The sequence below is a fragment of the Leucopleurus acutus genome, assembly GCF_964270905.1.
Source record: "Leucopleurus acutus genome assembly, chromosome: 6".
Classification (NCBI taxonomy): Eukaryota; Metazoa; Chordata; class Mammalia; order Artiodactyla; family Delphinidae; genus Leucopleurus; species Leucopleurus acutus.
The window spans coordinates 45,572,038-45,592,844 of record NC_139149.1 but is presented as its reverse complement, the minus strand read 5'-3'; the positions used below and the strand labels follow the sequence as shown (position 1 = coordinate 45,592,844).

Here is a 20,807-nt window from a genome sequence, read left to right as displayed (position 1 = left end):
CAGTGGGTTTTGCTACTGAATTAGATGTCAGATTATTCTAGATGATCTTCACCTCTCAAGCACTTCATTTGTAAAATGGGGACAATTAGGAGATCTACACTTAAGATTATCGTATCTATGTCAAGCGTTTCTCTGAGCTTGCTGGAGAAACTGCTGCTAATATAACTTCCTAATCCAGTCATATAATTCCCTTGACCTTCAGCCCTTCAGCTGCTCACCAAGGCATATAGAAGAAATTTTAAACTGTTTAGATTGACTTTAAGACATGTGGCATCTTCCTTCAGACTCTTTTCCATGGTTATCTTCGACCACGTCCTCTTATACCCTTGACTGTACTGTTCCAGTCGATCTATTGCTGCACGGTAAACTGCCTCAAATGTAGTGGCATAAAACAAAACCCATTTTACTCTACTCACAGTTTAGCAAAGCAGGGATTTGGAAAGTGCACAGCAAGGACAGCTTGTCTCTGTTCCACAATGTCTGGGGCCTCAGCTGGGAATGCTTGAAGGTTGGGGGCTGGAATCGTCTGGAGGCTCATTCAGTCACATGTCTGGCTTGTGATGCTGGCTGTCAGCTAAAACACCTACATGTGGTCTCTCTACATGGGCTATTCTGAGCTTCCTTAGAGCATGGCGGCTGAGTTCCAAGAGCAAGTGTTGCAAGAGACAGGAAATGGAAGTTGCTAGTTGCTTAAGGCTTGGTCCTGGAGACTGATACGGTGCCACTTCTACTGCAGTCTGTTGGTCAAGCGGTCACAGAGCCCAGATTCAAGGGTGGGGGGAGGGGCACACAGATCCCACCTCTTTTCTTTCTAAATGGAAGTACAATTGATTTACAATGTTGTGTCAGTTTCAGATGTACAGCAAAGTGATTCAGTGTATATATATATGTGTGTATGTGTGTGTGTGTGTGTGTGTGTATTCTTTTTCAGATTCTCTTCCATTATAGGTTATTACTAGATATTGAATATAGTTCCCTGTGCTATACAGTAGGTCCTTGTTGTTTCTCTATTTTATATATAGTAGTATGTATCTGTTAATCCCAAACTTCTCATTTATCATTCCCCTACTTTCCCCTTTGGTAACCATAAGTTTGTTTTCTACATCTGTGGGTCTGTTTCTGTTTTGTAAGTAAGTTGATTTGTATCATTTTTTTAGATTCCACATTTAAGTGATATCATATGATATTTGTCTTTCTCTTACTTCACTTTGTATGATAATCTCTAGGTCCATCCATGTTGCTGCAAATGGCATTATTTCCTTCTTTTTTAGGGCTGAGTAATATTCCATTGTGAGTGCGTGTGCGTGTGCGTGTGCGTATGTGTGTGTGTGTGTGTGCGCGCCACATCTTCTTTATCCATTCATTCATCTGTCAGTGGACACTTAGGTTGCTTCCATGTCTTGGCTATTGTAAATAATGCTGCTGTGAACATTGGGGTGCATGTATCTTACCGAATTAGAGTTTTCATCTTTTCTGGATATATGCCCAGGAGTAGGATTGCTGGATCATATGGTAACTATTTTTAGTTTTTTAAGGAACCTCCATACTGAACTCCACGTGGCTGCACCAGTTTGCTTTCCCACCAAGAGTGTAGGAGGGTTCCCTTTTTTCCACACCCTCTCCAGCATTTATTATTTGTAGACTTCTTGATGATGGCCATTCTGACCGGTGTGAGGTGATACCTCATTGTAGTTTTGATTTGCATTTCTCTAATGACTAGCATAGATTCCACCTCTTAATGGCAAGAGAGCCAAAGAATTTGGGGGCCATGTTTTGAATCTGCCACAGCCAACGATTTATTTGCCAGCTTCGTCTGTACATTTTTGTGTCTAAATGCCTCAGTATGTCAACTGCTTTCCCCCTCTACTCTACCCTCTCCCCAGTTCAAATGCCATTTCTTTCTCCGTACAGCCTTTGTCATATCTCATCTTATGGCTAAAAGCAGTTTCTCCTTCCTTAGTGTTCCCACAACATTACTGTTTGTAATTGCTCTGTATTTTTCACTTTTTTTCTTTATTGGTAGATTATAGACTCTTTGAAAGTAAGGATTATATCTTGTTTACCTTTTCATATCTCATAACATATAGGTTCATTGAATTGAAGATTCAATATCGAATTGTCTCAAAATTGGGATGCTTATGGCTGGGACTTGGCAGTGGTTAAGAAGAAAGTTATTATTTTTTTTAATTTTTTTTTTTTTTTTTGGCTGCATTGCATCTTCGTTGCTGTGCGTGGACTTTTCTCTAGTTGCTGTTGTCTTCGTTGTGGTGCTCGGGCTTCTCATTGCGGTGGCTTCTCTTGTAGTGGAGCAAGGGCTCTAGGCACGTGGGCTTCAGTAGTTGTGGCACACAGGCTTAGTTGCTCCACGGCATGTGGGATCTTCCCGGGCCAGGGCTTGAACCCATGTCGCCTGGAGTGGCAGGCAGATTCTTAACCACTGCGCCACCAGGGAAGCCCAAGAAGAAAATTTTAATGAGTGTATTAAAAACTTTCTTTTTAATACAGATTGTTTCCTTTTTTTTTTAAAGCTGACCTCCCTTTTCTTTACCTGGATCAACCCTATTTATTTATTTATATTTGGCCACACCATGCAGCTTGTGGGATCTCAGTTCCTTGACTAGGAATTGAACCTGGGCCACAGCAGTGGAAGTGCCGAATCCTAACCACTGGACCACCAGGGAACTCCCAGGTTGTTTCCTTTTAATACAAATTGTTTCAAAGCTTTTTTTTTTTTTTTAAATTGGCTCTCTGTTGTAAAGTAAAACTTTTAAACTTTTCTCCCCTGTAGCCATAAAATTAGAGGAGAGTTGCCTTTTGATGTTATCGTCTTCCTGTCCAGTTGAACTCCTGCTACCTGGGCCTTATTGTTTTTGCAAACTGGGTTGCAGTCTATTACTGGATCAATTTAACGAGTCAGACTCAGTGTTAGAAATAAAAGTTTTAAATAAAAACTCATGTGTTGCAATGGTAAGAAGTACTTCATGAAATTTTAATTTCAGTTTTATATATGTATGGGTGCAATGAGTTGAAATGTAACATTTTTTACTACAGTTGGGGGTCAAAAATTTTTGGAAGGTACTTCTATGTCGATTCTTTCTAAATGCTTGGTATTTCTAGTTCATTTCTTTTGTTTCTATATTTTTAGTTTATTCCTTTTGATGTCCTTTCTAAGGGCTAATCTGTAGGTCCCTTCTGGGGACCATATATACACTTTCTTTTATGCTCAACTTTTTCTTCACCCATCCAGCCTCTTTTTAAAATAAACCTCAGTGGCTCTGTGTGATAAATGTTACTTTCCCTCTTCATATTTGGAGACTTTAAGCTTACTCTCCTGCCCTCAAGAGGAGAAGAGGTGGAATCAGCTTTTTTTTTTTTCTCTTTTATGTTTTTATTGAGGTATAGCACACATACAGTAAAATACACAAATCTAAACCTACAACTCAATGCATTTTTTCATCTGTGTTCATCCATATTAGCATCACGCGGATGAAGATAGAAAGCATTTTCATTGCCCCAGAAGGAACCAGCTTATTCTTAAATTCCTTCTGGAACAAGATGGGTGGATAAGTAAATTACTAGGTTCTCTCTGCCTCCCTTGTAGGGCATATACTGGTAATAATGTTGAGCTTTGAAGTACACAGAAGTCTAAAGCAGCTCAGGAGGTGTTAAAACAGAGGATGCTGAATGTGAACTTCGGAAGAATAAAATGAAACCAGCTTGGGTGAGCCGGGGGGAGAAGCAAGAAAGGGGAAGAGCTCAGGGGAAGAAAGGTTTATCTGAATTTCATGGGAGGGAACATAAAGCTTAGTTTGCTGTTGCCACTGTGACAAGGCATGATACACTTTTAATATCTTGAAACAACGTAAATTTATCCTCATAGTTCTGGAGGCACTGAGGAGAATCTGTTTCCTTTGGCTTGTAGCTCCTTCCTCCAGATTCAAAGCACATGGCTTCATTGCCTTGTCTCACACGGTCTTCTTTCTGCAGTAAACCTCCCTTTGCCCTCTTCTTAAAAGGACCCTCGTGATTACATCCTACCCGCGGCCCCCCCCCCCCCCCGATAATCCGGGATAATCTCCCCATCTCAAGAGCTTTAATTTAATCACATCTGCGGAAGTTCCTTTGTCATATAAGGTAGCATTCATAGATTCTGAGGATTAGAACGTGGGTATTTGGTTTCTGTTCTTCAGGAATCTTTCTTCACAAAAGGATACTCTGCTGGATATTTGTTTCTAGTTCAGCCTGCTTTTCAATATTAGATTAATTTTCCTAAAACACCACGTTGTACATTTTATTCCCTTGCTCAGACGTCTTCGGTGACTCCGCTATTAGCTAATAAAATTAATATGACCTAGATAGGCATTCAAGTTGCTGTTTCATCCAAGTACGTTTCAGGCTCCTCTCTCACATTGTTCCTCCATCCGCAGCTTGTCTCTCTTGCCGTGTATGGTCTCTCCCTCCTGCCTGCCTGCCTGTAGTTCCTTGCCCCTGCCCTTTAAGGCCTTCCCGGCGGCATTCCCCTCACCATCTGTATTATATTCCTAGGGCTTCCATAACAAATCACCACAAACATGGTGGCTTAAACCAACAGAAATGTGTTCTTTCATGGTTGTGAGGACCAGAGTCTGAAATCAAGATGTCGGGCCTGGCCAGGCCCTCTCAGAGCGCTCTGGGGGAGGGCCCTGCCTTACCTCTCTGGTCCAGAGTCTGCTGGCTGCAGGCATTTCCCGGCTTGTGCCTGTATTCCTCCAGTCTCTGCCTCCATCTTCACATGGTCTTTCCCTCTTCCTTCTGTGATTCCTTTGTGTGTCTCCTATAGGGACATCTGTCATTGTATTTAGGGGCTACCGGGATAATCTAGGACAGCGGCATCTCGAGCTCCTTAATTTAATTATATCTGCAGAGATCCTTTTCCCAAATAAAGTCACATTCACAGGTTCTAGGAGTTAGGATGTGGAAGTCTCTCTCGTGGGTGGGGAGGGAGTATCATTCAACCCAGTACAGCACCTCAGTCATCAGTCATGGTTTATTTCTTTGACCTTGTGACATCACTGTCATAATTACATAATTTGGAACCCCTCATCTCTGTTCTCTTATTTTGCACGGCCAGACTCGAAGCGCTTGAGGGCAAGAAGGCTCTTTTGCTATGCAGCCCTTAGGTACTGGCAGGGTGCTTAAGGAACTGATATAAAGAGTTTTTGTTTTAAATAAAAAGCGGCATGTAAAAATGTTGGCAGAGTGATTATCGGGATGTTTTGAAAGTGCTTTCTCCCCTCAAGTTTTTTCTTAATTTCTGGTACTCTTTTCGGGGGAGCTTTCTATTTCTCAGGAACCTTAAGTGAGTAGCTGGGAGAGAGCAGAGCTGATAGTGGAATTGCAGAGCTGAAACAGACCAGAGACACGCAAGGGCAAACCTAGTGGGACGGTGGGTTTGGAGGTCGGCCAGGGAAAGCTTTGAGGCTGATTGTGGCAGATATGTCTCTGTTGGTTGGGTCTGCCTGGTCTCTTGGAAGTGTTGCTCTCCACCGGAATCCTGCCCAGTGGATTTTATAAACCTAGAAGACAGTTCTTAGAGGCACCTGAACTTGATCTTCCTCGGCACAGTGGAGGGCCATGCCGAGGGCAGCCCCCAGCCTTGCTTTCCCTGAGGAGATGCCTTCACAGGGTCATCGGCCCTACAGGCTCATTTCTTCCTGGCCTTGCCCTGTAAGCATAGCTGCGTTTTAAAGCTTAGCAGTGAGCACAGGTCTTAGGCTGTTTTCCCAACTGTTTTCTTCATTTGGCTTAATTTCAAGGTTATCTGGTAATAATCTTCTTTTTTCTTTCTCTTTAGTCTCAGTCTTACCTTGAATGGATGCTGGCAGTCTAACCCTATTAAAGTTTGAGTGGCGCTCTGACATTTTTTGTACTAAACATTTGAAGGTGACTGCTTTTCGGCCTTTTTGGTATTTTCAAGCTGGTGATACCTTCATCTGGAGTTTTATTATATCCACGAATCCTAATAAAACTGCTTGAGTCTGTGAAATGTAGCCATGGCTTTTAGTGATAGCGTTACATAGCAGGATTGCTCATAAGGTGCATGTTAATCTTCTCCCATGATATCCTGGCTGGAAAGGAACGCAGAGACTTTAAGGTAATGGTTAAGAATGGCTGGTGGTGTCAGGCGAGTGTGGGTTTCAATTTCATTCTGCCACTTTTCCAGCTTTGTGACATTCAGGAAGTTACTTAGCCTCTCTGAGCTTCAGTCTTATCCTCTGCAAAATGGAGATAGTAGTTCCTCTTTGTATGGTTATGCATGCTGGGAGGATTAAGTGTGGTAATATGCATGCAGATGTCTAGCAGAGCAGTGTCTGGTACCCGAGAAGTGTTCAGAAAATTGTGGCTGCTGTTATTATTTACTTTGCAAGGAATATCAGGACACTAGTGGTATTGAGGAATGTTTCCATGTTACCCACAGTCAGATTCTAACTCGCAGGATTTAGTAAACAGTCCAGCATGTAGTGGGGGGTAGTGTAGCATTGAATACGTCAGTCATTGCAGTCTGTATGGTATTGATTTGGCTGGTTTGTGGAAAGAAAAATGACAGGAATAAAAACACACTTAGTGACTATTCCTGAGCTGACACTTTGATCATGTTTGCTCTGTAAAGCTACACCTCTCATTACTTTAAGGCTCCTACCTCCAAACTCAATGGGAGGATAGAGTTTAGAGTATGGTTTAATTAGTATTAAATTTGTATTTTTAGCAATAATTTTGTGACTGTTAAGGTCTGAGAAGTTTATTCCGTATCACTTTATCATAGAGATTACAATACATTGTTCTTTGTACTAGGAAACCTTGAATTCATCTGCTGCCTTGCTGGTTTCCAGACTGAAGAAAAGAAATCATAGCAGATGAGCCTTAGAACAGTTTCCTGCCCAGAGGCAATATTTTGGATTAAAATTCCTTCCTCTAAGCCCTTCAGTGTATCAGATAATTTCAGGGCTGGTGGGTGGTGGGGGGGAAGATAGGGCACAGAGTGCTACAAATAGAGTAAATTGGGCCATCAGCTGACATTGAATATTGGTTTTGTGACTAGAAGTCAAAGACTTTTGCCAGAGTTATTTGGCTCATGAGTTAAAGTACTCCTTATATAGGGGCATGTGTTCTTTTTTTTTTTTTTTTTTTTGCTGTATGCAGGCCTCTCACTGCTGTGGCCTCTTCCGTCGCGGAGCACAGGCTCCAGACGCACAGGCTCAGCGGCCATGGCTCATGGGCCCAGCCGCTCCGTGGCATGTGGGATCTTCCCGGACCGGGGCACGAACCCATGTCCCCTGCATCGGCAGGCGGACTCTCAACCACCGCGCCACCAGGGAAGCCGGGGGCATGTGTTCCTATAATGGAGGGAATCTTCTTGGATTTAGGGCCTTATAGCAGGAGATACATGGTTACATGCATGAAAGAACTTCTACGTGGAGTTTTCTGCCTGAATGTAAACTGCACGAGGGTAGGAACTTGGTTACATTTGCTGCCATACCTCCAGTGCCTAAAACCGTGCCTGGCTCCTTGTAGGTGCTCAGTACCTGCTGGTTAAGTAGACGAATGGCTACGGGGAGGAAAGGCAGTGAACTTGGTAGGGTTCAGAATGCCCTTTTTACTCTATGCAGTTTATTTCTAAATTGGCCTTTCCTAGGGGTCAAGAAGTTGTTTGGAAGAGAAATCCCTCCATGCTGGGGGCAGTTACATGTTGGGACACCAACTGTGTGCCAGAGCTGGGGAGGAAATGGTTCAGAAGACCTTATCAGGATCTTCAGGATTTGCATCATAGTTATGGTTTCTGTTTCACAGCAGTGGAGGTAACAAGAGATATTTCCCTAGAATGACCGCCCCTAAAGCACTGGGGTGATGTCTGGGTTCAGGAGATTGGACAGATCTTTAACCATTGAGTGTAAGTCAGTCCTGAGAATTTTGGTCCCTGAGAAGCAGCTGGGTAATTGTGGTCATTTATTTACATGACTTCCCTGTCTTAGTGGCCTTCTGTGCTTCTTTCTGGCCCCCCCCCCCACCCCGCCCCGTCCCTTGCCTGCCCCAGGTGGGGAGTCAGGGCAGGTTCATCCCTCACCCCATCCCGCCCCCTTAGATCCTCAGATAAAAGAATGAATGTAAGGGTCTGGAATTCCTTAATGAGCTTACGATGAAAAGGGATTGAGAGTGAGTTGGCCTTCTTATGCCCGCCCTCCCTCCCTCCCTCCCATCACAATTTTAAGCCTGTGTGTTCTACAGTTTTTTCTAAGCACCAGGCTGAGATCTTACATGATTTTCAGCTTTAAAGTCTCCTTTTTTGATCTCTGGGGATCAGAAGCCAAGTATGGACAAGAGCGGGATGGGAAACAAGGCTTGCCCAGGGCACTGAGTAAGCTCGTATGCACGTTTCATCGTTTTTGCCATACCTGGTTGGTTGTGCTGAATTTCTTGGGGGAAAAGGCCTGCAGTTCTTTTACCAACAGGGAGCAGGCATTGTGGTTGCTGTCGGGCGGACAGCCAGGAGGATATTTATAGTCACAGTGAGTGGCTGTGGACCCACCATGGTTCTGGATACGCCTCCTGCCTTAAAGTTCCCGGTGTTCTTGAGCTGAACCCTGCCCTTGTTGGCCAGACAGTGGTTAATGATAAAACGGACGGCTGCAGGATGTGGCGCGCAGGATGACCTGGGCGGCTTACAGCCTGCAGGTGCTGGTGCTTTGACCGACCTGAACCCTTAGCGGCAGAGCTGGTGTCCCCCTCCCCCTTCTGGTCAGGGCTGCGAGGGGTTCCTGGCCTTTCCCTGAGTTGGCTTCATTGACGTGGCACTGATGCGACCATTCACTAACTAGAGTCCACTTTCTCTGTGCCACACGGGCCAGGTTGTGTAAAGGTTTATGACACCAGAAGAAATTGCGGATCATGATTTTATCTTCCTTATCTCTCCTTGAATTCAGGTCAGATATTTAGACTTGCCTTGCAGAGGAGGCCAAAATCAGGTGATGCTTTGCATGTGTTAGCTCACATTAGGGTATAAGGACTAGAAGGGAGACGTGAAAGAGTAAGTTCTCATAGGAAATGACCAAAAATGCAAATTTTTTTCTTGTTTATGTGGTAAGGTATAGCATAAGCTTTTGTGTTCACTCGTGGGTGTTCTTAGGATGGCATTGTGGTTCATCTATTAGTTTGCATTTGCAAGGGGCAGAAAACAACCGAGGTTAGCCTTAGTAAGATGAAAATCTAATGGTGGCCATCCTGGGGAGTCTAGGGTAGGGCAGGTGTTAGATCTGGGTTGACCCAGGACTCCAGCAGTGTCCCTGGGACGCTGTTATTTCCCCCCTAATTCTTCTTCGTCAGTTCCATTCTCAGGCGGGCTCTCCCTTCTTGGTAGCAAAATGACTATGGCATATTCTCCGAGGTTCAAGTGTAATGGGAAAATCAAACTTTCTTTTCCAGCAGTTCCCGTAAAATCCCAAGAGTCACTCTGATTGGACCAGCATAAGCCACATCCCACCCCTCAGTAGAATGCAGTGTGCTGGTCGGTCTAGTCGCCCTACTCTACCATCCTCTCAAAATAGGAGGAGCTATATCCCCAGCCCAAAGTCAGGGGTTGTTGCCGGAAGGCGGGAGCTGGTGTGGACAGAAACTGGGGAGGCAAACGGTTCCTACAAAATGCTTCTGTAAATCACATATTGGGGGCCTCACGGAAGAGTATTGTTTTTCCATCTCCTGGATTGTTACTTGAAGGTTCCCACCTTCTAAGTTCTGGGTGTGTTTTCTAGGTAAGTCGCTGACATCCCCCGGAAGCACAGGGCCAGTGATTTTGCTGATGCCCCAGGGATGCTCACTGCAGGGTATCGAATTACAGTAGGTCTTAATGGATGCCACACTTGGTAGCTCTATGGTGTGACATTAGCACAATTAGCTTTCCCTGTATGCCATTACATCAAAGATTGTAGCTGGACAGCCAGTCTTGACATACGTTTTGTTTGTCCCTGAAAGCACGTGTCCTGTTTCTCTCTGGCCATTCCCATTCATTTTGGGTGACGGCCTTGTCAGCTCAGAGCTGGGGAGAAGTGAGGAGAGGCTGCGTTTTGGCAGTGCTTCAAGCCCGGAGCAGCGTCCTGCAGCCAGCACCATAAGCTGGATAATTTGTCCACAGAGGCCTATGCATTATGGAAATGAAAATTCCTTCTCTGACAGCATTCACTGCTTAGCACGCAGCAATTTGGCTGTCAGAAACAGCTGGCCCTGCAGGGTGGGACAATGGAAAGGCGAGGCCCCAGAGAGGCCAGTGCTTACTCAAGTCTCCCACTGTGAGAGGATCAGGTTACTGAGACTGTCATTAACAGCAGACTGCCAGGGGCTCTAAGGCAAAGCTTCCAGTGAGCGGGGAGCCTGCGGCTCAGACAGTTTAGTGATTTCCTCCTCTTTTTGCTGAATGGAATGAAAAGATAAATTGAAAATAAACTATTAACCTTTGCTGACACTCAAATTTTGGTTTTCCTTAAATGTTCTGTTCTGATTGTGTCTTCTCCTTGACGATAAGCAAGTCTGGGGAAGTAAATCCCTTCTAACCTAAGTAGAGTTGTTCTTGGTGCATTCTAGAAAACTCAGAAAGGAGTAGGGGTGAGGTGCATGACGGGTTGCTAGACATCTGCATATTTAGGTCTGTAACTTTTAGGTTGTGGTTATGTAGAAGCAATGCTGGAAGGACCACCACTGGAGACCCCACGAGGCATGTTCAAGCATGAGGTAGAAAGCGGGTGTGCATTTTCCCCAGATGCATGTGCCAGGGACAGGAAAGGGACAGAGGAGCTGCGGGGGCTTGAACCTGCTCTATTGTGTGAATCTGCAGTGTGGTTGGCTCTGTGCATTTTCCTGTATTGATTCCACGACGCACGGAGCATGATCTAAGCAAAAAACGCACTTAAAGGACAGAGGAGACAGCTGTCTGTTACAGGAGGACATGTTTTCTGGCTTTAGTGGCTCCAGTTTTTTCCTATTAGTTTGTATACTAGAGATGTACTCACCAGTAATGTCTCAAAAAGGGTCTTTATTTTTTCTTCCTTTTTGGAAGAAAGTTCATTCTTTAAAAAATTATGTTCTAAATGTGATTCTTTATTTCACAAGTGAACTTGAGGAAAGCAGCAATAAAATGTTCTTTTTTTTTTCCAAAGCTACATGTTGGGAATTCCCTGGTGGTCCAGTGGTTAGGACTCGACACTTTCACTGCCTTAGTCCGGGTTCAATCCTCGGTCGGGGAACTAAGATCCTGCAAGCCTCGAGGTGCAGGCAAAAAAAATTTTTTTTAATTTAAAAAGCTACATGTCAAAATGGGATATTTTCCATATAGTGCAGGTCAAGAGGAGGTTTGAAGCAATGTGGTGGAAAGTACCTTGCCTTTTGAAGTGAACAGTGTTTCAGTGATAATAGGTGTCTCCAGATAAGCTTGGCTGTTGGAATTCGGTTGTTGTTCAGTGTGGCTGGAACTGTACTGCCCCCCGCCCTTTCCCTCTAAATCTGTTTCCCTTTTATGTGATAGAGGCTAGAGTTCCCAGATGTTGTTTGGATTAAAGAGTGTGTGTGGAGAAGGAAAAAAAAAAAGCTTTCTTAATGATAATAACAGAGTCAGACTGGCTGGTACTGTACTGACAGGAAAATGGAGAGATAAAAACTCCATTAATGGTGTGTGCACTGCCTAAGTAGCCAATAAAACAATGCTGTCCTCACTGGAAGCTGGTCCCAGACTGGCAGCACTTCATGCCAACTGCGGGAGACAACAGCTGCAAAGAGGGGCAGAAGTGTTCAGTCAGGAGTCTGTGTAACAGGGCTGGCTTGGGGGCAGTTCTTTTGTTCTGTTCCTCCCCCTCCTCCTCCCCCCTTCTCCCCTCCTCCCCCTCCTCCCCTCCTCCCCCTCCTCCCCATCCCCCTCCTCCTCGTCCTCCTCCCCTCCTCGTCCTCCTCCCCCTCCTCCTCCCCTCCTCCCCCTCCTCCCCCTCCCCCCTCCTCGCCCTCCTCGCCCTCCTCCCCCCTCCCCCCTCCCCCTCCCCCTCCCGCCTCCCCCCTCTTCCTCGTCCTCCTCCCCTCCTCCTCGTCCTCCTCGCCCCTCCCCTCCTCCCCCTTCCCCTCCCCTCCTCCCCCTTCCCCTCCTCCCCCTCCTCCCCCTCCCCCTCCTCCCCCCTCCTCCCCCATCCCCCCACCCCTCCTCCTTTTCTTCCCACTTTTGCCCGCTTTCTTTGAGGAGCCCTTCTTAATGCTCGCTGTTGCAGAAATTGAACCGCAACCTGATTAAAACTTAATGGTTACTCACAGAATGAAGTTGGCTGGTAGTTTCCAGGCCTGTTTGTCTGGGCTAGTTTGGGTTTGTGACAATAGAAACTTGTTAATTTATATAAAATGCATCTAAGTGTTATGATCCTTAAAGTTTGAGAGTTCTACTTAAGAACCAGGAGAAGTCCTTGGTCACAGATGTAATGCTCTAGTTTCCCCACAATCTTTGAATTTCCATGCTCAAACTTAGCAAAAAATTAAAGTAAAAAAAAAAAATCTCATTTTGGAGAGTGGCAAAGGCTTGGTTTACTTACATTCATTCTCTGTGTACTTTCTGAGCCCATTCTCTGAGTCACGCCCTCTGCTTGGACCCTGGGCCAGGCAAGGCTGTGAGCGGGAGACCTGACTTTGGGCACTTACTATCCCGCAGCCATGTAAGCCCTGGGGTCTCCAGAGAAGCGAAGGAAAGAAGTGCTGTGTGAGTGTTGTAGAGTGCAGCTCTGAAAATTCAGAAGAAGGGTTCCGATGCCCTAGTCCTGTCTCTGTTTCCTGTGAGTTTGAAATCTAAGTTACTCTGACTCTTTTAATGTATGGTGTATGATGGTGAGGGAACAGATATTTGGGTGTTTACTTTTGTGCCAAGTCTTATGCCACAGACTTTACATATGTTAGGAAGTTGGTATCTGTAGCCTCATTTTACAGGTGAAAGAAACATAAAGCTTGAGGAATTAACTTCCTTAAGGCTGCTCCTGTTCTTTGGTGCAGCTGGAATGAAACAAATTATAAAGAACCAGTGATTTGGTATTTATTGTGTATTGCAGTGGGCATCCAGAAGAGGAGCTGGGGTGTTCTTTATCTAGACCTGTCAGAATGGGGGAGGGTAGGGGTATACAGTGCTTTTAAATCCAGGAAAGCTCCGTGGAGGAGGAGAGACAGTCAGTTATTTTTTAGCACACTTCCTTGAGTGCATGCCCTGTGCCAGGCACCATGCCAGGGCCTGGGGACTCAGAGCTGAAGAAGGCAAAGTCCTGCTGGCAGAGGGTGGCTGTCGCTTCCTGGTGGGCAAAGCCAGGGCAGGGCACGTGTGTCCAAGCACCCTGGGGGGAGTGAACCTTGACAAAAATACCTGGTGGTGGCTTGGCTGGGAGTGAAGCTTGCCCAGGTTACCCTCCTGAAACGGAGGGCTTTGATCGCAGAGTGAAGATGTTGGGTAAAATGTAAAGGGAAGAGCAGTAAGTCATGGCTTTAGGTGCCACCTGTGTTCCCCTTTTGGAAACTCCATGCGGATTGTGAGTGGTCTCAAGGTTCCTGGCTGTAGACCTCTCCGTCCAGGCCACTTCCAGGCCACACCAAGTGGCGGTGGCCATAGTATCTCAAGTATGCTTTCTTCTCCTGTGACTAAAGTAAGATCCACGGGCAGACTATGTTCTTTTAGGTAAACCTTCATGTTAGGCATTTTTTTAAAAAAAAAAGTGTGTTGTCTTTCCTAGTATAGTTTTTATTTAGCTGGCAAACTAGAGAGACCATTTTGAGGAAATATGATTCCTCAGTGATTAATGCTAGATATTGAATGGCCTTTATTTAACATGCCATGCTTCCACTACTGTGCCAGCTTGTGTTTTTCTAAGTGTCGGGGCATCACTGTGTTAATTTTATATGTTTGAAGGACTTGGGTGAGTTCCAGATGTGACACTTTTGTTTTCATTTTTAGATTTTATAGTGTAAATGGCTCCATAGTGTTCTTGATAGATGTTCACCTATGCACCCCTATTGAGTAGTACGTGTACTAAATTAAAGATGTCAGTTGGCTAGTTGGTTGGTGGTGACTTGCTTTTAGTGATCTCACTAGGTAACCCTTGGGGGATGGAATCTGCATACTCATTATCAGTGTGAAGGTTTCCCTTTAGTCTACCAGTAAACTCTATTTTTAGAGTTTGAGGGATCCTTGGACTTACCATTCGTTTTCAGTCCTGCCTTGCAGCAGAGCTACACTGCAGTTCATTGTGCGTATTGCAGGATTGTTCTTGAGGTCAAGAAGTTCTGATGTCCGTTAGAGCCATTTCAGTACCACCTTCTCCCGTGCATTCTATTGATGTCTTGCAGAGTGAGAGAAGACGGGAATTCAAAGACAAGTCAAAGTCTTTACAAGCCGAGTCAGAGTAACACTATTTTTTAGTCCTTAAAAGGTAAGAACTATTGAGAAAAACAAGGAAGTGAATATCACAAAAGTCAAGATTCTGGTTCTAATAATAAGAACAGCATCAATAATAGTGATGGCTTACCCTTTCACGGTGCTCCTGGTTGAGGTTCTGCCCTGAGTGCTTTGCATATATTCATTCATTTAGCCCTTAACGATTATCACTCTGTGAAGCAGGTCCAATTCTTTTTATCTTAATTTTACAGATGAAGGAAATGAGTTATGTGCCTAAGGTGCTAAACGTAGCAAATGGCAGGGCCTGAAATCTAGCTCAGGCAGTGCGGCCTCCGTTCCAGGTTTTACCCACAGTGTAGGAGAGAAAAAAACATTATGATGGAGGACACCTGAGAATGGGGTAGGGCATGGAGTGCTGGTAATTTCCTAAAAAAAAAAAAAAAAAATTAGAGCCTTCACTAAAGGTTGTTGCATTTTTATTATATATGGATTGATTATATATTCATAGAGTATGTATTAAATGTGGATATATATACATATCCATGAATTCATAGTTATTTGAGAAATGACAGTAAATGTGTATGAGATACTAAGTTTCCTTAACAGTCTTTTTTATTTTTATTTTATTTTATTTTTTTACACCGTATGTGGGCCTCTCGCTGTTGTGGCCTCTCCCGTTGCGGAGCACAGGCTCCAGACGCGCAGACTCAGCGGCCATGGCTCACGGGCCCAGCCGCTCTGCGGCATGTGGGATCCTCCCGGACCGGGGCACGAACCCGTGTCCCCTGCATCCGGCAGGCAGACTCTCAACCACTGCGCCACCAGGGAATCCCTCCTTAACATTCTTGATGTTTGATGTACAATAAACCTCAGAGTTGGGAACCACTTACCTCTCTTTAGAGAGAGAATATATTCACATATAGAAGCTATGGAAGCTTTTCCCAACCTGACAGGCCCCTATTTCTATGGAATATTTATATTTATTTGCCTTTTTTTCCCCTAAATTATCTTACATATTGGATCTTGTCTTTGCTAATGGCATGAGGAGTTGACTGCAACTCTGAAGTAGCAGTTAAAGCATGGTGTGTGTGTGTGTGTGTGTGTGTGTGTGTGTGTAGGAAAGTTCACCATACAAAATTATGTTTGAAATAAAATAGCTTCTAGACATGTATCTGACCCACTCTTCATATGTCCAACGTGAAAAACTGTGGCAGGACACCTTCCGGTTGTGTTAAGCCAGTCTAAATTTGGCTATAAATCTAGGAGACTCAGTTGAATGTATGCTAGAATGTATTGTCTTCAGATAAACCTGACTGCACAGCAATGCTAGTAGAAGCAACAAAAATGCACCTGAGACAACTAAAATGTAAAAAAAAAGTTATTATCTGAGAGGTCCCTCCCCTAATACTTAACACTTTCAAAATTAGAACTAACAGAAGCTAGCCTTTTCTTCCTTCCAATTTTAGAAACGAAGCCATTCTAACACTTATAGAACATTATCATTTCCCTCTGGGATTTAAAAAGTAAAAAAGCAAAATCAGGAGACAAATATTTATGAAATGGACAAGGGTTTAGTGACCTGAAAAAGCTCAGTGGAATGTTTCTCAGAATTGTTGACAGTGTGGATGGTAAACAGAGACAATTGCTAATGTTTGGTTGTTTTTTTTTCATACTAATCTCCTGGCGCCTTAAAGTGCTGCTGAGGAAGACTAGTTTGTTAACCTGTTGGTCTCTCGAGCAACTTGGAGTGAGAGAATTTAGTTGGCTGTGGTGTAGGCGCTACTTGCGGGGAGGACAGGACAACTTGCTCATCTTTTTATCTCTTCTGGAATTGCTTTTCGATGGTAGAAACGTGTGGCATAAAGTTTATGTGTTTTTAAAATATATATATGTGTATGTGTGTACATACACATGGACATATATACACACTATATATATATGTATACATATAATTTTTTCTTTTAATTGCTGCTTGGCAAATAGTGCACATTTTAAATGAGAATGATGTTATTAAAACCACTCTAAAGACTTTCACATTAGAAATTCTGGCCCAGTTGGGAATTTGTGTTATTGATGGTAAATATAGATTGTTTGTATTAATTGTCAGGTAAGTTGCTTCTTAAGAGTTGCAATACCACAAATGATGGAAAAGCTGAAGTTTCAACTTGTGCTGATGTAAGTTAATCACAGGTGTGGAATCTTGAGGCTTGCGATGAAAAGACTGCTAATACACTCAACTTCAGGCATGTTTTATTGTATAGAATTAATCTATAAAAAATGAATCCTGGTGGAGAGCTATGTGTTCTAATTAATAGCAACCCAAATCAAGAGGCTATAATTCCATTAGTGGACTGAATGCTTAATGACACGTGAGGAGATGAAAAGTATAGAAAATGTCTCTGCTTTGTGGTTACTCATATAAAATTACTTGAGTAAGAATCCTGAGATTTAAGTGTCCATAGATAAGGTAGTCTTGATAATAGCGCTTGCTCTGCAAACAGCCCTATCCTCACCCTCCCACTTCACATCACCACCACCCCATAGCATCATTGGAACCAAAAGGAAGATTCCAAAAGGGTTTGCCCTAATTCTAGGCAGGCTGGCTTTGGTCCTGACTCTGCATTTGCCACATCCTTCTGGCTTTTGCATCTACCCTTTTGTCTCATCCCCCCCCATACATCTTTTCTTAGAGCCCATCCCATTTTATTTTCTGCCAGTTACCATCAGCCTGAGCTTGGTGGTGATTTGCATATTCACAGTCTCCTCATCTGATAGGTAGGTAGTGTCTGCTTGTTTTATAGCTGGGGACTGGGGCTCAGACAGTAATGTGCTCAAGATCCCAGAGCCTGGGAAGTGACAGAGCTAGGTTCAGTTCCCAAGCTGTGTGATTCCAATGTTTCGGCTCTTTCCACAAAATGAATCGGGAGACAACGTATGCCCATGCAGTTAGTAGGCACTGCACAGCATACACGCAAGGTCTAAGTTATATAGAAAAAGGCGTAAGAGCTTTAAGAGTGATTTTTTAAAATAACAGTTTTATTGACTTAGTTCATATACCAAAACATTCACTCTTTTGTGATGTACAATTCAGTGGCTTTTAGTGTTCAGAGTTGTGCAACTGTCAACACTATCTAATATTAGAACATATTCATCATCCCCCAAAAGAAACCATCAGCATGTAAGACTGATTTTGAAGCTAAGATCATTGAAGTAGAAGTTGAAGTTTGGGCTCCCAATCGTCCTGTGAACTAAGTGAGAGTAGAAGCCAAGTTCCTGGACCAACCCCCTGGTTGACACCAGTTTTTGTTGACAGAATCCTCTAGAACAGTAAATTCTCAATCTTTTGTTTTTTAAACCTATGTTCAATTTTGATAAACTAAGAGATCTCAAATTCTTCTGCCCGTTTGTAATGAGAAAGCAACCAGATTAAAAAAAATTTTTTTTTAATTCAAATTTTTTTATTGACCTATAGTTGATTTACAGTGTAGTGCCAATCTCTGCTGTGCAGCAAAGTGACTCAGTTACACACATATAGACATTCTTTTTTATATTCTTTTCCATTATGGTTTATCACAGGATATTGAATATAGTTCCCGTGTGGTATACCTTGTTGTTTATCCATTCTAAATGTAATAGTTTGCATCTACCAACCCCAAATTCCCAATCCATCCCTCCCCCTCCCCCTCCCCTCTTGGCAACCACAAGTCTGTTCTCTATGTCTGTGAGTCTGTTTCTGTTTTGTAGATAGGTTCATTTGTGCCATATTTTAGGTTCCACATGTAAGTGATATCATACGGTATTTGTCTTTCTGACTTCACTCAGTATGATAATCTCTAGTTGCATCCATGTTGCTGCAAATGGCATTATTTCATTCTTTTTTATGTAAAAATTTTCTGAACATTTATTTATGGTTTTGATTTTCAAAATATGTCTGCCACCCCCCTTATTTTGATTGGATAATCATCTGCGTCTCAGGACTTCTAGGTCACCTTCATCGCAGGTTTGCTTGAACACATTAAATGAATCAATACATCATGATTTGAAATGACTCATGCCTTAAGCAATTTTATGTGTAAACTTCAAGTGATCCCAGGCAGCCAGTGCTAATAACAGGCAAGCTTGTTCTCGGCATCTTCCTTCTCTTTTCCTTAGCATTCAGCTTTGGCCATGGGCTCCTTTCTCTTACCTTCTTTATGCTTCCTAAGTTCAGTTGCATTATATAGCAATTTATGTATTTATTCTTTTCTTCCCACTGTGCGGTGTAAAAAGGTTGAGGTTGGGGAAATGGGTTGGCTGGGGAGAACCATTAAGAAGGTAGCATTGTCATGCTAAGAAGGACTCATCTTTTTCCCACTCTGGCCCCCAGCACCTTGACTGAAGACATCTGGAGGGAGGCCAGTGAGTGAGAGCCTAGCTTTGGGAATTGTGTGGAGGCCTGGCTCCACATGACCACCTTGGGAATAATTTTCTCGGAAAAAAAGTTAACATTATTCTTGTAAGGTGAATCATTTCCCTTCTTACATTTTATTGACATCTTAATTTCCAGTAATGTTACAGGGTTAGCATGGTATTTGAGTGTAGCTCTCAAGCTATTTTTCTGTATATATGTAATTTAGAAAAAGATTATGGTCTAAACTGTTGGAGTAGGGAATACTTCCTTGTTTTCATATGTAAGTCAGTAGGAAGCTATGGTTTAGGGTATACGTTTAGTTTACGTACTGTCTTTTTGTGTGAAATAAACACTTTAGTTCTCTCTTAGTCTCTTTAACCTAGGATCTGGGGGAGTTTTTTGCTTTGAATGAAAAGCCATGACAACCCTAAACGTGTATTCTGGTAGGCCTACCTCCTTTTTTCCATTAGCATAATTATTTCTCAATTTTTACTGTTCATATTTCCCTTAGAGTGTTCCTCTTCTGCTTTGAATCCATTATCAGGGTTCGCCCATTCATTCATAAGCATTTATTGAGGACCTTTTGTTTATAAGACTATCCCTGATGATTCAGAAATGAAAAAATACTACTTATCTTTGAGGAATTCACAGGCTCATTAGGCAGTGAAATAAAAAAAAAAAAATTGAAGTGCACTTTTTAGGTGCCGTGATAACAACAGATGAGGGTGCATGTATCTTAGACAGGGTGTGGTTGGTCATGGGGGCTTCGGGGAAGATTTCCATAGGGAGGTGATTCTTGAGCTGATCCTGAAGTGTACGAATTGACAGATGGAAAAAACATTTCAGGCGGACAAGTACAAAGGCAGAAGGTGAACAAGAAGGAGGCGTCCTCAGGGAGCTGTAAGGTGCAGTTAGGGTCAGAGTGCCTGGGGAGTGGTAACTGGATGAGGTGGGAGAAGTCTCAGGCCAGGTCCTAGAAATCAGGAATTTGCACATGCTCAGAAGAGCCATTGTTGGCACTGTTGGCAGGTTCTTAGAAGAAATCACTGAGAAAGAGTTGGAGTGCTGCTGGTGTGAGACAGGAAGGGCTGGGTGGTTCCATTGCATGAGATAGGACATAAACGAAGGTTAGCAGCTTTGGGTGGTGGGTGATGTAGACACGCTGACTTGAGTTTTGTTAATCCAGATTCCTTGTCTTGGGAACTGGACATATTCCCATACCCCTTGAGAGACTGGCCGTGATAGACACCGCCTCCCTCCCCGCACCCCGCCACTGTTATTCTGCACCCTTTTGTGCATTTTCTTACTCAGTTATTCTTCAGTTGGCAAACAAATTATTGGTAGGCAAATTAAATTAAAAGCAAACCTCGGTGAGTTAAGAACTAAATTGCTAAATTAAATGAAAAATGTTATTATTTTTTAATGAGCGGGTTGGTTCGCATTTCAATACAGGAGTAGATTGGAAAACCATCTTTAATTAAAGAGGTAGCCTTTCCTGTTAGCATAATTCTTTCGGAATCCTGCTAGCAATTGTAAAAGAAATATCTAAACAGAGAATCTTTTAGGTAGGAGGAAACTTAGCAACTTGGGCCACCACTCTCAATTTCTAGGTAGGAAAAATGGATGCCGGAGAACACAGGTGACTTACCAGTGTCACACAGCTATGGTGCAGGGGTGTGTCTAGCTCATTCATGTAATGTTTTCTCCACTGTGCCGGATGACCCCCTGCAATAGTCCTATCGAGATGATAGAGCAGGCTTTGAAGAAACCTAATGTTCAAGGCTGCTCGGGGAGTGATAGACCCAGAGTCCCCTGGATTCCTGACTTTAATCTTATTTTAAATTAATCTCATCATTGTTCTTCAGTCAGCAAGTATTTGTTGATTGTCTAGTATTGAAGGGATGGTACCCAATTATTATAAAGCTAAACAGTAAATAAGAAGCTATTTTCCTCTTCAAGAAGCTTGCATGTTAGTTTTTCAGATAACTCACT

The 20,807-nt window shown here is 43.3% G+C and overlaps 1 protein-coding gene across 2 annotated transcripts in view; it reads left to right on the top strand.

The window, feature by feature from the left end:
* The window catches only part of ACVR1 (activin A receptor type 1), a 127,081-nt gene that overhangs the window by 23,094 nt on the left and 83,180 nt on the right, over positions 1 to 20,807 (top strand). The window contains exon 1 of one of the 2 annotated variants that reach the window (XM_082841843.1): positions 2,940 to 3,721. The exons of the other annotated variant lie outside the window; for it this stretch is intronic. The gene's annotated coding sequence lies outside the window, so the exon portion shown is untranslated. Of the gene's footprint in view, positions 1 to 2,939; positions 3,722 to 20,807 lie in introns of those variants that run through there. 2 annotated transcript variants of the gene reach the window in all.